The following is a 16,057-nucleotide window of genomic DNA, read 5'->3' as shown; positions in this document are numbered from 1 at the left end:
ATTATGGATGTTTATCATTTTTAATTTGTTGGTTACAAGCAGTTTTGGACAATGGTCAGGAAAAAATAAAAGAAGCTAGACAAAAGAGATTAGATTTGGGGTTGTTTCCAAAGAAAAAGGGGAACGGCTATGGGATAATGCTTTTGTGTACCAGAAAGTTCTGTAGCTCATATGAATTTAATAGTTAGAAAAGCAAAACAGCCCGTTACTGATTCCTCCCTCTATCTAAGTCTGAAATGTTGACAATGGCTGTAGTAATTCTGAAAATGAAAGTGAGTACATGTGATAATTGTCTTTCTGGGAGCGGGTTACTTCACTCAGTGTTTTATTTTCTAGCTCTATTCATTTGCCTGCAAATTTCAAGATGTAATTATTTTTATCTACTGTGTAGTACTCCATTTAGAAATTGTACCACATTTTCCTTATCCATTCTTCCGTCGAGGGGCATTTAGGTTGTTTCCAGGTTCTGGCTATGACATGCAATGCTGCTATGAACATAGTTAAGCACATGTCCTGGGGGTATGACTGAGCATCCTTTTTGGGTATGTACCCCAAAGAGATATTGCATGGTCTTGAGGAAGATCATTTTCTTCTAAGAAATCACCATACTAATATCCAAAGGGCCTGTACAAGCTTGCACTCCCACCAGCAATGCATGAGTGTTCCCTTTACCCCACAACCTCCCCAGCATAAGTTGACATCAGTGTTTTTGATCTTGGCCATTCTTTCAGGTGTGAGATGGAATCTCAGAGTTGTTTTGATTTGCATTTCTCTGATGACTAAGGATATCAAACATTTCCTTAAGTGTCTTTCAGCTGTTTTAGATTCCTTTGTTGAGAATTCTCTATCTAGGTCTGTACTCCAATATTTTTGGATTATTTCTTCTTTTGATGACCAATTTCTTGAATTCTTTGTATAATTTAGAGGTCAGACCTCTGTCTGATGTGGGGTTGGTGAAGATCTTTTTCCATTTTGTAGCTGCTGTTTTATCTTGGTGACCGTGTCCTTTGCTTTACAGAGGTTTTTCAGTTTCAGGAGTTCCCATTTACTAATTGTTTCTCTCAGTGTCTGTGCTGCTGCGGTTCTATTTAGAAAGTGGTCTCCTGTGCCAATGTGTTCAAGGGTACTTCCCTCTTTCTCTTCTATGAGGTTCAGTGTCGCTAGCTTTATATTGAGTTTTTTGATACATTAGGACTTGAGTTTTCTCATAAGTGAATTTTATACGTAAAATGAAGAAAACCAGCCTACAAATCACAATCCCAGAGACCATAAGACAACAATGATGACCATAAGAGAGACATACATGGATCTAGTCTACATGGGATGTAGTAAAAGACAATATCTCCTGAGTAAATTGGGAGCATGGGGTTCATGGGTGAGGGTGGAAGGGCAGAGGAGAAGTAGGGAGAGGAGCAAAGAAAAATGTATAGCTTAATAAAATCAATAAAAAAATAAAAAAACTAAAAAAAATTGAAATTGAGGCTGAGACCTATCTCCTCTCATCTTACACATCTCTTTATGGCTGACATTAAAGGTGTGCACCACTACTGCACCATTGTTAGGGCAAACTACTGTGGCTACTGGGATTAAAGGTGTGTGTCAGTAACGACTGATGTAAAGGGCTGGTGAGTGGGACTGTTTTTTTTTTCCTGATCTTCAGGCAAGCTTTATTTATTAAAATACTGATGAAATATTACCACAGTTCCCCTTTGTCTAAAATAAAAATAAGGCTATAACTAATATAGGGAAAGCTATATACAGTAAAGACAATGACTATCTGAAATAAATACATCAACAATGTCTAGTTCATTTTGATTCGACAAATTCTGAGAAAATATTCCATATCTAGCTTATCTTGGTGATTCCAAAATTTTCTACCAAATTACCTTCTAACATCACTTGCTTTCTGCATCAGGTGAACAAGGAAAACTCTAAATATCTAGTCTTTGTCTCCCTCAGAGATCCAGAAGGAAATAATGTTAACTGAGTAAACAGGAAGTGTGTGCACAAGCAAATTCCAAAACATGTGAGGAATGGAAGAAACAGCTGGTTGCCTGGAAAGTCACCCAAAGTACCTCTGCAACAACGGGACATCTATCTACCGGGTTCGGGTCTAGCAAATCCAACAGACTATTTTGTAAAGCAGGATATTCTGAAAAGCTCTACCCCTTTTCTTGACATTGTTGGACAAACACTTTCTCTTATGCCCACCTGTTCAGTTAGGACAGGATACTCTAGGCATTGAGACAAGGGCATTTTCTAGCCCAGTGGTTTACATTTGCCACAAAGGAAGTAGTTTCTTTGGTGCCTATTATCTTCTCTGAAGTAGACTGGTGCTGCCAGCAGCAGACATCTCTCATTGTCATAAAATAGAGCCTATGTTATTAAAACATCTTAAATGACATATTCTGTAGATCTCTGAAGTGTTTCAAGCTGACCTGTCTAACTAAAATATATCTTTGTTTGACCTTGAAAGCATAGCTAATTTGAAACAAGTTCGATTATAATAGGAGACTAATTACTAACCTTCACTTCCTTAATTATCCTAAATAGATGGTAAGAATAACTGTCAATGTCTAGAAATTTGCATTATATTGTTAAATGAGCTGTATAGGTACAATAACTTGAACAAGATTAGAAACATAGGCACATTATGTTTTAAGAAAATTAATCTCAAATTTGTATCAATATGCAGTGTTTTTATAAAATATACAAAATCCAATTAAATGTAAAACATATAATGCTATCAGTTGCTTTTGAAAAGTAATTCAATAATCTAACTTTTTATTTTATGATATCTATAGACTCCCTTCTTATCAGAGTAGATTCAATAATCTATCATTTAATCCTATCATCTCTGTACCTCCCTGTTTTACTTTTTAAAACAAGGTTGTGACTAAACATAGATGAGAATTATGAATTCTATGAAGTTGTAAGAGCTAGTTACGAAGAAACATGAAATAATAGAACATCCAGTTTGTTGTTATGTAAACCTCTGTGTGTTTCTTTGGAACTGAAGGACTGTAGGACCAGGAGGAACGGATATGTCTATATACAAATGGTGACCAAATGTTTGAGCATATTTTTTGCATAAAGCATGAGATGCTTTAAAAAAAAGGATTCTAGACAGACAAGAACAGGGTCAAGTCCATCTTCTTAGTAACCATATTTTCTTTAATAGACTGATTGCTGGTGGCAAGCAGAGCTTTAATAGAGTCTTTGTGACTAAGCAATAGCACAAAAACTTCACACTTCTTTTAAGAAACTCTGTAATGAAATAAGTAAATGGTGTTTATGAGTAGCCTACATCAGGCTTTTTGGTGGTGGCATGGACCTACAAGGTCCACGGAGTTGTGACAATAACTGCGTCTCCTGTCATTACCTTGTCTATAAATCGAGCCTCTCAGAAAGCTAATGAATGGTGTGGAGACTGCTTCCAAAGCCTCAGCTTTAACTCTAGCCATATCGCTTAGCAGATTATAACACACTTGATCAGAAAATGATTACAGATATACGATAAAGGCAGATTCAGATAGAAAAAAAGCTCTAAGTGGTTTATAGTATATTTAAAAATATGTATAGGCATGGGAGAGAAAAGATAAAGGATAGAGAAAGTCCTTAAGAAAAAGAAATCTAGTAGTCAGGTGTGGTGGTGCATGCCTTTAATCCCTACACATGGGAGGCAGTGGCTTGAGGATCTCTGTGAGTTTGAGGATAGCCTGTTCTATAGCATAAAATCTAGGTCCACCAAGGTACACAGAGAAGCCCTGTGTCAAAACACCAAAAGTTAAAAATAAAATTAAGAAATTAAATAGATTAAAATAAAGGCCACGTAAAGATGGAAAATACACAGAGTCTGGATAATTTATGCTATTGTGTTGTCTTTGAATTATTTGACTCCTGAGGAAGGACTAACAACTGCTTGATGATTTTTGATTATCAATGCTGCTGGGTTAATGCAACCTATATATTTTGAAAATGTCATGTCCTCAAAATTAAGTCAAAAGATACATTACTTTGGAGAAGACGTTTTATTTTCCTTTCCACAGGAAATTGAGGGTATAGATTTATTGTGGGTTTCAAAAAATAGATTTTATCAAGATAGAACCTCTGAAAAATCTCAGAGGGGTACAGATCTCCTAGATGATATAATGCTTCAGAGCATCTCTGTAGCAGTTTCCTTTAAGTTCTATATCCAAAACAGTTTCAAGACTGCAGGCTAAGATGCCTTACAGAATGCTACAGTCAGGACTTAACCATAATCCTAAATTGTCATTTTGCCCCATAAGATTATCAGTTCCCCCAGTCTGCAGAAAATAGCCTAGAAAACTACACCCACATTTCCAAATATTGGATTATCGATATTAGTGTTTGTTTAGAATGTTGGTTACATTTGTTTAGAATGTTGTAATGGGTAATGGTCAAGACAAAAGCTAAACAAAGAAGATAAATTTCAGGTATTTCATTTTGTAAAGAAAAAATGAGGGGAACTGCTGTGGGTTAAGGCTCTTTTACACTGTAAAGATTTGTCACCCATATTTGTTTAATATAACACTGATTTGCCAGTAGGCAGGCAGGAAGTAAATCATGGTGACCAGAATAAGAGAATTCTGGGAAAATGCGAGGCAGGGTCAATCACCAGCCAGAGGAAGTAGAAGCAAGATGTGAAAGCCTCACTATGAAAAGCACCAAGCCACATAGACAAGCATCATGGATTATTTTATGTAGTAAGAGCTAGTTAATAATCAGCCTGAGCTAACTGGCCAAACAGTTTATAATTTATATAAACCTCTGTGTGTTTCTTTGAGACTGAATGGGCATGGAACCATGTGGGACAGAAACTTCTGTCTACATGTACCTTCTTGTATATGATTTCCTTGAGTATATGTGTTAGCTTGCTTTGTGACTATTTTGAATGAAATTGTTTCCCTGGCTTCTTTCTCAGCTTTTTTGGTATTAGTATATAAAGTGTCTCAGGCACAGTGCTACCAGAGGAAATGAGGGAACCATTTCCCTCTCTTCTCCTCCTGGCTACTAGTTATTGTCACCAACGTGAGTTATGCAAACACTGGTGACTACACAGCTCTCCAGTGGAGTGCTGCATACTAAACATTACACAAATATCCAGGGTGAAAGTTATTGTGTGAAACTTCAAAAAAATTCCAGAAATATGGAATGGGAGTTTGTAAGGAGAGAGGGGCTTGTATGGATAGGAGGAAGACAAAGGACTGTATGGGGGGAGGAAGAGTAATCAGAATGAATTGGATTCTTGTATGAATATAATAAAATCACATTTAAGTTAAAACTATTTAAAGGACAAAATGTATTAATTTGTTGGGGATAAGATGGAGAAAATTGATGCCCAATTCATTATAGAATCAGGAACTTCTCAGCAGCAATATGTCCAAAAGAGAGAGGATTTCCCTCACTCCCTACTCATAAGTTATCAATTAACATTCCAATAAGGAGGGAGATATGTGTCCACACCACATCCATTCTAGAATCTTGAGTGGCTTGATATTTCGTTGGGCTTGTGCAGGTAATCACAACCACTGTTGATTGATATATGTAGTCACTATGTCATCTTGAAAAGTCAGCCCTTCACAGCTCTTCCTTACGTCCTTTGTTCCATCATTTCTGCCCTCTGATCTTACTGTGCCTTGTCTGCTGACACCTGACTCTTCTACACCTTAGTTCTCAATGTTATTTGTATGTGGACCTTTGATCACAGTTGTAAGTCTTTGTATTAACCACCAATCTCTGAAGAAAGAAGCTTCTCTGGCCAAAGTCTGAAAACAGAGTGAACCTCTGTCTATAGATGTACATATTTAGAATACAGTGACAGAAGGATCACTAACAAAATTAATAGTTTCTCCATACAAATGATAATAATCTCAGTCATGTGTTTTGACTAGGTTCACAGAACCATGTATAAAATCCTTTCTGTGGATTAGGCCTCATAGACAATTAGAAAATAGGGGTTTTTTTTTTGTTCTCAAAACCACCATGTCACTCTTAAACCAATGGGCATAACTTGTCCAGGGTCAGCAACATTGAAGCATTTAGAGTCCATGTAGATAAGACCACTACTTCCCCCCATACCAAAGCAGCCTGCTTTGCCACCTTTGTAGAGTTTAGCAAGTGATGTGAATAGGACAATTAGGAAAGAAGAAGTTAGATGCATGTACAAAAATTCTGGGATCAGAGGCACAGCGTTCAAAACAGTGGCATCCTTGAAACACAGAACTCTTATTGCACATAGCACTTATATACATCATGAAGGAAGAGGAGACATGCTATCTAATCTCACTAAGATATCTCTGTAGGGAAACAGACATGGGCTGCATTCATTTTAGAGCAGGGACCACCAATGTTTAGTTTATGCACACAATGTCAACAACAGCCAATATTAAAAAGCTGTGGTTGACATTGTAGGCACACATTCATTTTAGGTAAATGTCAGCAATTCACAGACATTTACATTCATATTAAGGGAAGTCTGACAATTTCTCTGAACTTGACACAGGAAAGACATTGATATTCCCATGAGTCTGGGTCACTGGGATCCTTGACATGACCACATCCATGTCAATAATGTTCACTCATTCACGAGTTCATCTGTTGTTCCTCACACTGTGGAAGTCCTAATAGCACTAGGTGAGCAAGCCAACAGGAAGAAAGTTTCATGGTAAGTTCAAGGTTTATTTCCTGTAACCAAAGTAATTGGTATATTCAGAAATACAGTCTTAACTTTTAGATATAATGACCAGCAAGAGCAAAAATAGTAGCCTTTTTTTTTATTTTGGGGTCTCTGAAGCCCCACTTGTTAAAACATGCAAGGATTCTGTATTTCTGTTATATATTCCTCTCTATTGTTAGGATTCATGGTGGGTACCACTACTCACTGGTTTTTAGGGTAGAGTAGTGTGGTTACTGGGATTAAAGGTGTATGCCACCAGTGCCTGGTCTATGTTGCTGATCAGTGTGGCTGTTTTACTCTGTGATCTTTAGGTAACCTTTATTTATTAAAATATAAATGAAATATCACTACATTTCCCCTTTTAGATTAAATAAGGAAGGCTATACCTAATATAAGAAAAACTATACACAATAAGTACAATGACTGTATAGAATATATTGTGGTAGCCCACATGTGACTCAGTTTCCATCTAGAATCACTACTGGCATAAAAAAATTTATTTGATTTCAAGCTTTCCTGCTCTTCTTGAATCCTTGAGGACTGTGAGAGAGTTCTGGTTAAGCCCGTAAAAAAGAACATTTCTGTCCAGATGAAAGAACTCATTATCTATTGACATTTGGCCTGGGGTGTGCTAGTTGGATGCATTCCTCTTTAAAGATTAGAAGCTGCTTAGCTGAATGAGCTAATGCACCTGCTTGAGCGTCACTCAAAAACAGTACAAGTAGGTGGTTACCTGACTGTACTCCCCCTTGTTCTTCCATTTGCTTGTAATTAGAGTGTATGCCTCACAGAGAAAAAATACCAAGCCACATGACTAAACTAAGATAAGAATATAGGTTAATATAAGCTGTAAGAGCTAGTTAAAATGAGTCTGAGCAATAGAACAAACAGTTTATAATTAATATAAGCCTCTGTGTGTTTTTTAAGGGGACTGAACAGCTGTGACACCAGTTGGGACAGAAACTTATATATGTTATAAACTAGTAGACTTCCATAAGGCTTCTTAATGTATCTTTAGTTTTGGCTCTTTTACCTCCTATTTTTGCTTCCTAGTAAATTATCCACACTTCAACATTTATGACCAGGTATTCCCCATGTCATTTCTTTCCTTCTGTATACTATTATTTTATTTAATTGAGGGACTGTTGGAATATCTTAGGTTTATATATTAATTTTTCAGGACATCATAAATATGATTGATGTTTTCACCAACATCTTATTTCCTAGCTCCCACTGCCATTAAGACCTTTCTATCCTGACTATCCTCTTCTATAGTTTCATTTGCATTTTTTATCTGAGAATGATATACTTTCATTTTTAAATTTCAACTAAATGGAATTAGATTGTGAATATGTACTACTTTTTCATGATCTACTTATCAGTTAAAGACTATTTCAGTGTTTTCTAGTCCTACATTATTGAGATTAGAATAGTAGTAATCCAGGTTGATCAAGTATCACTGTAGGCATATTGAATTCTTGGGCTATATGCCAAGGTATTGCTTATTCATATGGTAGATCTATCTTTAAATTACTTTTTGAAAGTTAAATGTTATTATATTTTAAAAATTTTATAAAAGAATAATATGTAATAATTTCCCATTGTATTTGAAGATGTTATCAAGCTGGTAAGTAAGAAAAATAATAGCCCAACCCAGCTATAAAGCCCTAATCTACAACTGGCCTGCCAAAATAGGTTTAATAGTGTGCACTAGTCACACTATTTTCTTGAGTGTAACCAATAGTTGTCTAATTTAACTTAAAGCCCACTCAATTTAAAGGGATTCAGGTCTGATATTGCAAACCTAGCAATCTACCTGTGGTTGATAATTTCATGGGTCCTAAAGAACCTTCAACTGTCACTTTCTTAAACCAGTGAAATTCAAAATGCATACTAAAGATATATCCTTATATACACATATTTATGTAAGGTTAATCTCTTTTTAAAGAGGCTTCTTTATATAATAGATGGAGATCATTACAGAAAATTAAGACTGCTGAAAATTCACAGAACAACTAAACACAAACAATGCTGTTATGAACATAATTGAGCACTTGTCCTGTGGTACTATTGAGCATCCTTTGGGTATATACCCAAAAGTGGTATTACTTGATCTTGAAGAGGTTGCTTTCTAATTTTCTGAGAAATCACCCTACTGATATCCAAAGGGGTTGAACCAATTTGCACTCCCACCAGTAATGCAGGAGTGTGCCCTTACCCCACATCCTCTCCAGCCTAAGTTTTCATCAGTGTTTTGTAGGAGATTACTTCCTAAATATAACCCCAGTAGCACAGATACTGAGAGAAACAATTAATAAATGGGACCTTCTGAAACTGAAAAGCTTCTGTAAAGCAAAGGACATGGTCAACAAGACAAAACGGCAGCCTACAGAATGGGAAAAGATTTTCACCAACCACACATCAGACAGAGAACTGATCTCCAAAATATACAAAGAACTCAAGAAATTGGTCATCAAAAGAACAAATAATCCAATAAAAAATGGAATACAGACCTAAACAGAGAACTCTCAACAGAAGAATTTAAAATGGCTGAAAAACACTTAAGGAAATGCTCAACATCCTTAGCCATCAGATAAATGCAAATTAAAACAACTCTGAGATTCCATCTTCTACCTAATAATAGGTAATAATAGGTAATAATGGTCAAGAGCAGCATTATTTGTAATATCCAGAACCTGGAAACAACCTAGATGCCCCTCAACCAAAGATTAAAAAATATGTTACATTTACACAGTGGAATATTAAACAATGGTAAAAAAAATGACACCTTGAAATTTACAGGTAAATGAATGGATCTAGAAAAACCATATTGAAAGAGGTAGTCCAGAACCATAAAGACAAATATAATGTGTACTCACTCATAAGTGGCTTCTAGACATAAATCAAAGAACAACATGATGCTTAAAATATTTGTTAAACATAATAAGGGCATATGCTATAGAGATGGATAGATTGCATTGGTATACACTTTAGTCTATTGATACAAATTTAAGGTTGATTTTGTTACTTCTGTTTTTGTTTAAAGTACTGTGTTTGTGTAGCTTATTTAATGTAGTGTATCATTAAGAAATACAGATTGATAGACAGTCATCAGTAATAATCAAACTTTAATGAGGTTTGGGTTTTCTATAAGTAGAGAGATATATTTCATATTGATATGTCTTCTTCAAACCTTCAAAAATCTACAAAATATGGTACTTAAAATATTTTAAGAACTTAAACTTTTCTCAACAATGAGACATGTCTACCTATGGCAGCATCAATTACTTCTGAGAGGTTGATAGGTATTGAAGAAACTTTTTATGAAATTTGTTTTCAATGTTATGAGGTGAGCCACTTGGACAAGAAACTGTTCTTGCCTGGACTACTTGGATGGTATGTTGTCTGAACTAAACATAAAGGACTCACAGAAAAGTGGCTAATAAACCTTCCAAAAGACGGGATGGGCCTTCAGTGTTCCTACTTCATGAAAGAGTTTCCCACACATTCTGCAGGGCACAGAAAAAAACTGACTGACAAACTGTCAATATAGGCAAGACAGTCTTTCAAATTTCCTGTTTTATGGAAAAGTCTGCCAGATACTAAGGGTCTATAGGCTGAAGATGTATGTCCCAAGTTACAGCAGAACTTCGGGTGACTTTTCAGTCAGTGAGATGTCTCTGTCAATTCTAGAATTTTGAAAGTGTCTTACAATGCACTTCCTGTTTACTTAAGTAATATATCCTTCTGGAGACTTTGATGGAGTTGAAGACTGATAGTTAAAATTATAGTTTTCCTTAGCTATGAAAAAAGATAAATTATATATAAAACTTTAGACTTATAAATATAGGATCCATGATAAAGTATTCCTAAATTATGAAGAAGAAAATATACTGTTCACTGTTTCCTAACTTGTCAAAGATGACATCAGCCATATAGTAATGGAGTTACAATTTAAACTCTCCTCCACTTAATCTAAAATCCATGCTTTAGTTTTAAACCATTATCGGTCCTAGCCAACATTTTATCTCCCTTCCTTTAACCTTCCTGTGTTTTATACTAAATCTAATGATAGGAGAACCTATGTGGGCTGATGACATACAAGTCTACTGCATACCTTTTTATGTTTTACTTAATTAACTTTTTAATATATCTCTGATCTAAAAATCTGCCTTACATGAATCAGTTAAGAGTCACTATCCAGCCCAGATTCCTATGTCTAACTGTTAATATAACAGAAATAAATTGTACTACATACTAATTTTTCTATCCTGCCCAAAGCTCTTTCTCGGGTGCAACTTTCCATTGCACTTACAATACACTAACGCTGTTGAAAGAAAACAGAACAGATGTGAAGGGGCTAGAGCTCCTCTATCGGATCCTAAATGGCGCCCCGGCTCTTTCTGCAACAGCAAATATAAACTTGCAATAATTATGCGGCCTTGAAAGGAAGACAAAGAACTGAGCAAACATTTAGATTCCCCACAAACCATTTCATCTTTGTCAGAACTTAATTTAAAACATTTTTGACATTCAATTATTCACTGTAGACAGACTCAAAATCACATCATCTGCTGCCAAAGCTAAATTACCAAATAGAGAGGCATAAACCTGAGTGTTTCCTGCATAAAGATAGCTTGTAATGATAAAAATTCTTCCTAAAGGCATCGTGTACTGTAGAGAGTAACACCGATTTCAAGAAAGGAGAGAAACCTAAATAGTTATGATTACTTACATTATTCTCAAGCTGCTTGTGCAGCACAGAGGTAACTTGAAAAGTAACAATTTGAATTGGATCTTGGTTTAATTTAATATATTTTATTGTGTTATTTATTTTATCAGTGTCAGCTGTTTGTTATCATTCCTTTAAAATGCCTTCTTATCTATTTGTGACTTATCTTCCGGGCATGATTTAATGAATATTCAAATTTGATGGACCAAAATAGATTAACCACCAAATATAGTCAAGCCAGTGCATCTTATGATGTGTTAAGAGGGAATCTCTATTAACTGCACATGGCTTTTCTTTCTCACAAAGGGATCAAATATCTCATAAGGGTGCCTCTCAGACTGTAGATTCCATTCAAAACTCTTTAACCCTTCCTTCCACTTTATATTCCTACCTGTCCATAGAATTCAGTATAAAGATTTAAGATCAGATTATACTGCCTAATCATTCATCATTCAAAATACCTTTAACACTATGGTATTATATTATTTATTCTGGAAAGTGTCATCTCTCTGCACAGAAAGTAAGAATTGGCTCGAACAATATTTATTTCCCTTAGTAGTAACGTGTATGTTCCATCATGAAGGCCAATATTTCAAACTGAACAATTTCTTTTCTTCTCCATTCTTCATTAGTTACAAACCATAATATGGCTTTTGACTGTATATAGTCACTATACAAATAATAATATTTGAAATTGTAAAGACTTATTTTTATTTCTGTGCATGCGTATCTGGGCATGTGCATGTTTGTGTATGTCTGTGCCTGTGTGTCTGTATGAGTACATGTATTCGTGTGTGGGGGAGGGTACTCATAGAGGCCGCTAAAGGGTGTTCAATTCCATGGATATGGGATTTCAGTAGGATAGACACCAAATGATCCTGTGAATTGAACTGAAATCTTCTGTAAGAGAATTTTGGTGCTTTGAATGAAAATCCCCCTTGTAGACCCATGTATTTGAATGACTGACATCATTTGCAGAGGTTTAGGGGGTGTGGCTTTCTTAAAGGAATTATGGCACTAAAGGCGGGCTTTAAGAAATTAAAGCCTTGCACTCTTTCCATTTGCTCTCTCTACTCTGAGCTCTCTGGTTGTTATTACTGCAGTCGTGCTGACCACCATGCCTGCTCTTCCCCAGCCATTTTGAATACTTATCTCTTTGGAATAATAATCCCCCCCAAACTGTTCTTCTTTAAATTGCCTTGGCCATGTGTTTTGTCAGAGCAACAGAAAAATAACTTAACACTTGTATCCATTGCTTTAAAGTGTGAACCACCATTCCAGGACTGCTTTTGTAACATTTTCATTTATGCACAGAGTACAATTTGTTGTATTTACAATACATCATCCTCTCTTATGTTCCCTTTCCCCTAATGTTAGTCCTCTTAATAGTAATTCCTTTGTTACTTTTCATGTGCTTATTTCTTCTTTAACTCTAGATTAGGCCTGGCAGGGAAAATATGAGCTTTTTGCCTTTCTGACTCTTGACTCCCCTGTTTAACACAAAGATATCCACCCATACAACTTTTAGAGGAAGGGAGCTATCTTTCACATTCCTTACCATTTACTCATAGAAATACAGTATAATTATCTTTTTAGACAAGATATCTCTGAATTTTGGTGCCATATTCAGTATCAATGAAAACGATTGTTATGTAATTCAGGTACCTATCCAGTATTAACTGGCCAGCCTTTAAATTTTTATATATATATATATATATATATATATATATATATATATATATATATTTAAAATTGTCTCAGGAGGTTATATTTATGTATTTCTCTGTTTATAAGTCATATGCATGATATATATATATATATATACACATATATATGTGTCTGTGTGTGTGTATAACATTATTTAAATTAAAGAAACCAAATGAATTTTATAGGAATTGGAGCATGGCAGGTGTTGAAAGGAGAAAAGGGAAGAGGGGAAATAAAATAATTTTATTTTAATAAAAAATTACTTAAACTAAAGTGAATAGATGTGGCTTAAATATAAAAATAACTGAATCTATGAATTAAAAAATCATATAGCCTACTCTCCTGTGTCTGCTCCATATACAGTGTGCCCATTTTGCTTCAGTTACCTTCAACTTGATTGCATTAGCTCTCATGGAAGCGCCTATCTTAACATCCACTGATGAGATACTGGCAATTCTCCCTTATTGTTTGGTCTCAGATACGCCCCATTTCATGGGATTCAATGTTTAATCTCCAAAATTGACACCAGTGCATATTCCACTAGTGTGAGGAACACAGTGGCTCCAAACAAAGTGCTGTTCCTGCAGTGGTTTGGATGTTATTTCGACGTGTTCCCTAAGCTTCCACATGTTAATTCAATCAAAGAAGAAATGCAGGTGTCAGTGTGGGTCAGTCATTCATTTTCAAAGCCTATTCTCAGAGAAAGTTTCAATTGTATTTACTAAGTCTTCTTCCAGTGCCCTTCTCTTTTATCTGTTACTTAGAGTAAGGGCACATTGTTCTTACTTAGATTATGCAAGTGTCTCAGTTGGTGTCTCATGCTTTAGCCTTGCTTTCTTACAAAACCTTTACATAGACCTAGAAACCAGTTTCAATGTTTATGTAGTGAGGATTTAACCACCTCACTCCAGTATTTAAAGCATCATGCTGAAAAATTTAAGCCCATTGAGTGAACCTGCATCTTTTTTTTTTCATCCATTGCCCGCTTCCATTTACATACTTTTTGCATCATTATCTTACAATTTAAACATATTTTATTAACTTGTGAAATTTTTGTTATGCTATATTCCTTTAACTCCCAGAAAACTGAGTATTCTTTCGAAATTTTTGCTGGCATAGCTATGCCAGTCCTCGCCTCTGCTCCACTGTGACAAATCCCCATGAACAAAAGACTTAAGGAGTATATTGTCTTATGACTCTGCAGTTGCATGGCACTGCTATTCTGAAAGCATGAAGACAAGAGATTACAGCTCCTTCTGGGGACCCAGGATAGACTCTATGGAGAAACGATACCGCTTTTTAAGGTTGTAGAGCAGAGGAAACATAAAGAACTCCTATCTTCTCTTTTTAAGGATTAGTGTTCTTAAGTACACTTCCAAAGGAGAGGTAGCAAAATTGTTGAATTATCTATTGGTATACAGTGTTTGCTGTTAATAGTAATTTGGAATGTCGGATAGTCCAAGAACATTCTATTATTCATAAACCGCTTCATGAAATTTTTAAAACTTTATCGTAACCATCAAATCCTGCTAACATCGTTCTCATCCCAGTGTGGCAGCGATCAAAAGGAAAATGATGGTAGACAGAGGCTCAAAGAAGAGGGCTGCTCTGGCAATGGTCAGTTGTGACTTCCGTGAGTTCCTCAAGATTCCCCATGTTAAAATGCCATCCCTTTTATCAAACGTTAAGATGAAAATTTTATCTGACAATAGTAGTTAAAGACAGAAACTTTTCGAGATAGTTAGTTTTGGCGATAGTTTGGGTTCTGTGAAGATTTTCTCAGAGAAACCCAGTGATTGTTTCCTGGTATCTTATTTAAAAAATGAGAAGAGGCCAGAAATGAAGCATAGCTATATATACTCTCTGCCTTTTGCTATGTAATAGCCTGAGCAGGGATGTCCTCAGTCAGCAAGGAGCCATCAGTAGATTTTGACCTCAGTCTTGCTCTTAAAGAACTGTGAGGCTAATGTAGAGTGTAGAGCTTTGTATCATTAATAAGAGTAACAAGACTAATATCATACATTTTAATCTGTTATAGTTTTCCATATTGTAAAATACTTCAGTGTAACATGATTTTTGATGGTAAGTGTAACAACAATAAAAAGTTGAAAGCAAATTAAACTGAAAAAAAATGATACTTGAGCCTTCTCTAGTAATCTCCACATGAGGTTAAAAAGGGCATGATTATTAGGGTAACAGCTTGAGATGTACAATGAGTGATGCTTTTGAAAATGTCAGGAAGATGCTATTGGCTACTTGTCTTTTCTCAAAAATCAATCTGTATGCTCATTCAAGATTTATGAAAGAAATTGTATGGCTTGCATAAAATATTTCATGGTGCCTAATAAATCATACATTATAGGTATGTAGAATATTATAAATCACATAGGGAAAAGTATATTTTGAATCTTATGACCTAGTAATATGATGAAAATTTTTGCTCAAACAGAAAAAGTATGTTGAAATATTGCAAAATGACTTTTTAAAGGTTAAAGCTAGAAACCAATATGAGAGAAAGCAATTGCACCTGTTTATCCCAAACTGTACAAGTCTGGCCCCACTGAAATCCTCTGATGTTGTGATGCCTTATATTCCATAAATCATTTACAAAGATTAAAAATTAAATCCTGGTTCATAGTTTATACACAAAGCTTTGAAATTTCACCAACATACATTGATGAAAGAAAGAGGGATTGGTTTATAAGGAAAGAGTGGAGGCATATGTGAATATTGGTACCTTCTCAAATCTTCATAAGAATGCTGTATGTTTTGTATTAACTGAAAATCACTCATGTGCCAGGGAGAAGGTACAGGATACAAACCCTTCTTTAAGGTTGCAAGTCATATTTGAGATATTTATAAATGGAAGATGGGTTTAATAATGTTGAGAGGCCAGTTCCTGCTGGTCAAGAACAGGA

Source organism: Arvicola amphibius, chromosome 11 (genome assembly GCF_903992535.2).
Source record: "Arvicola amphibius chromosome 11, mArvAmp1.2, whole genome shotgun sequence".
NCBI lineage: Eukaryota > Metazoa > Chordata > Mammalia > Rodentia > Cricetidae > Arvicola > Arvicola amphibius.
Note: the sequence above shows the minus strand (reverse complement) of the source record.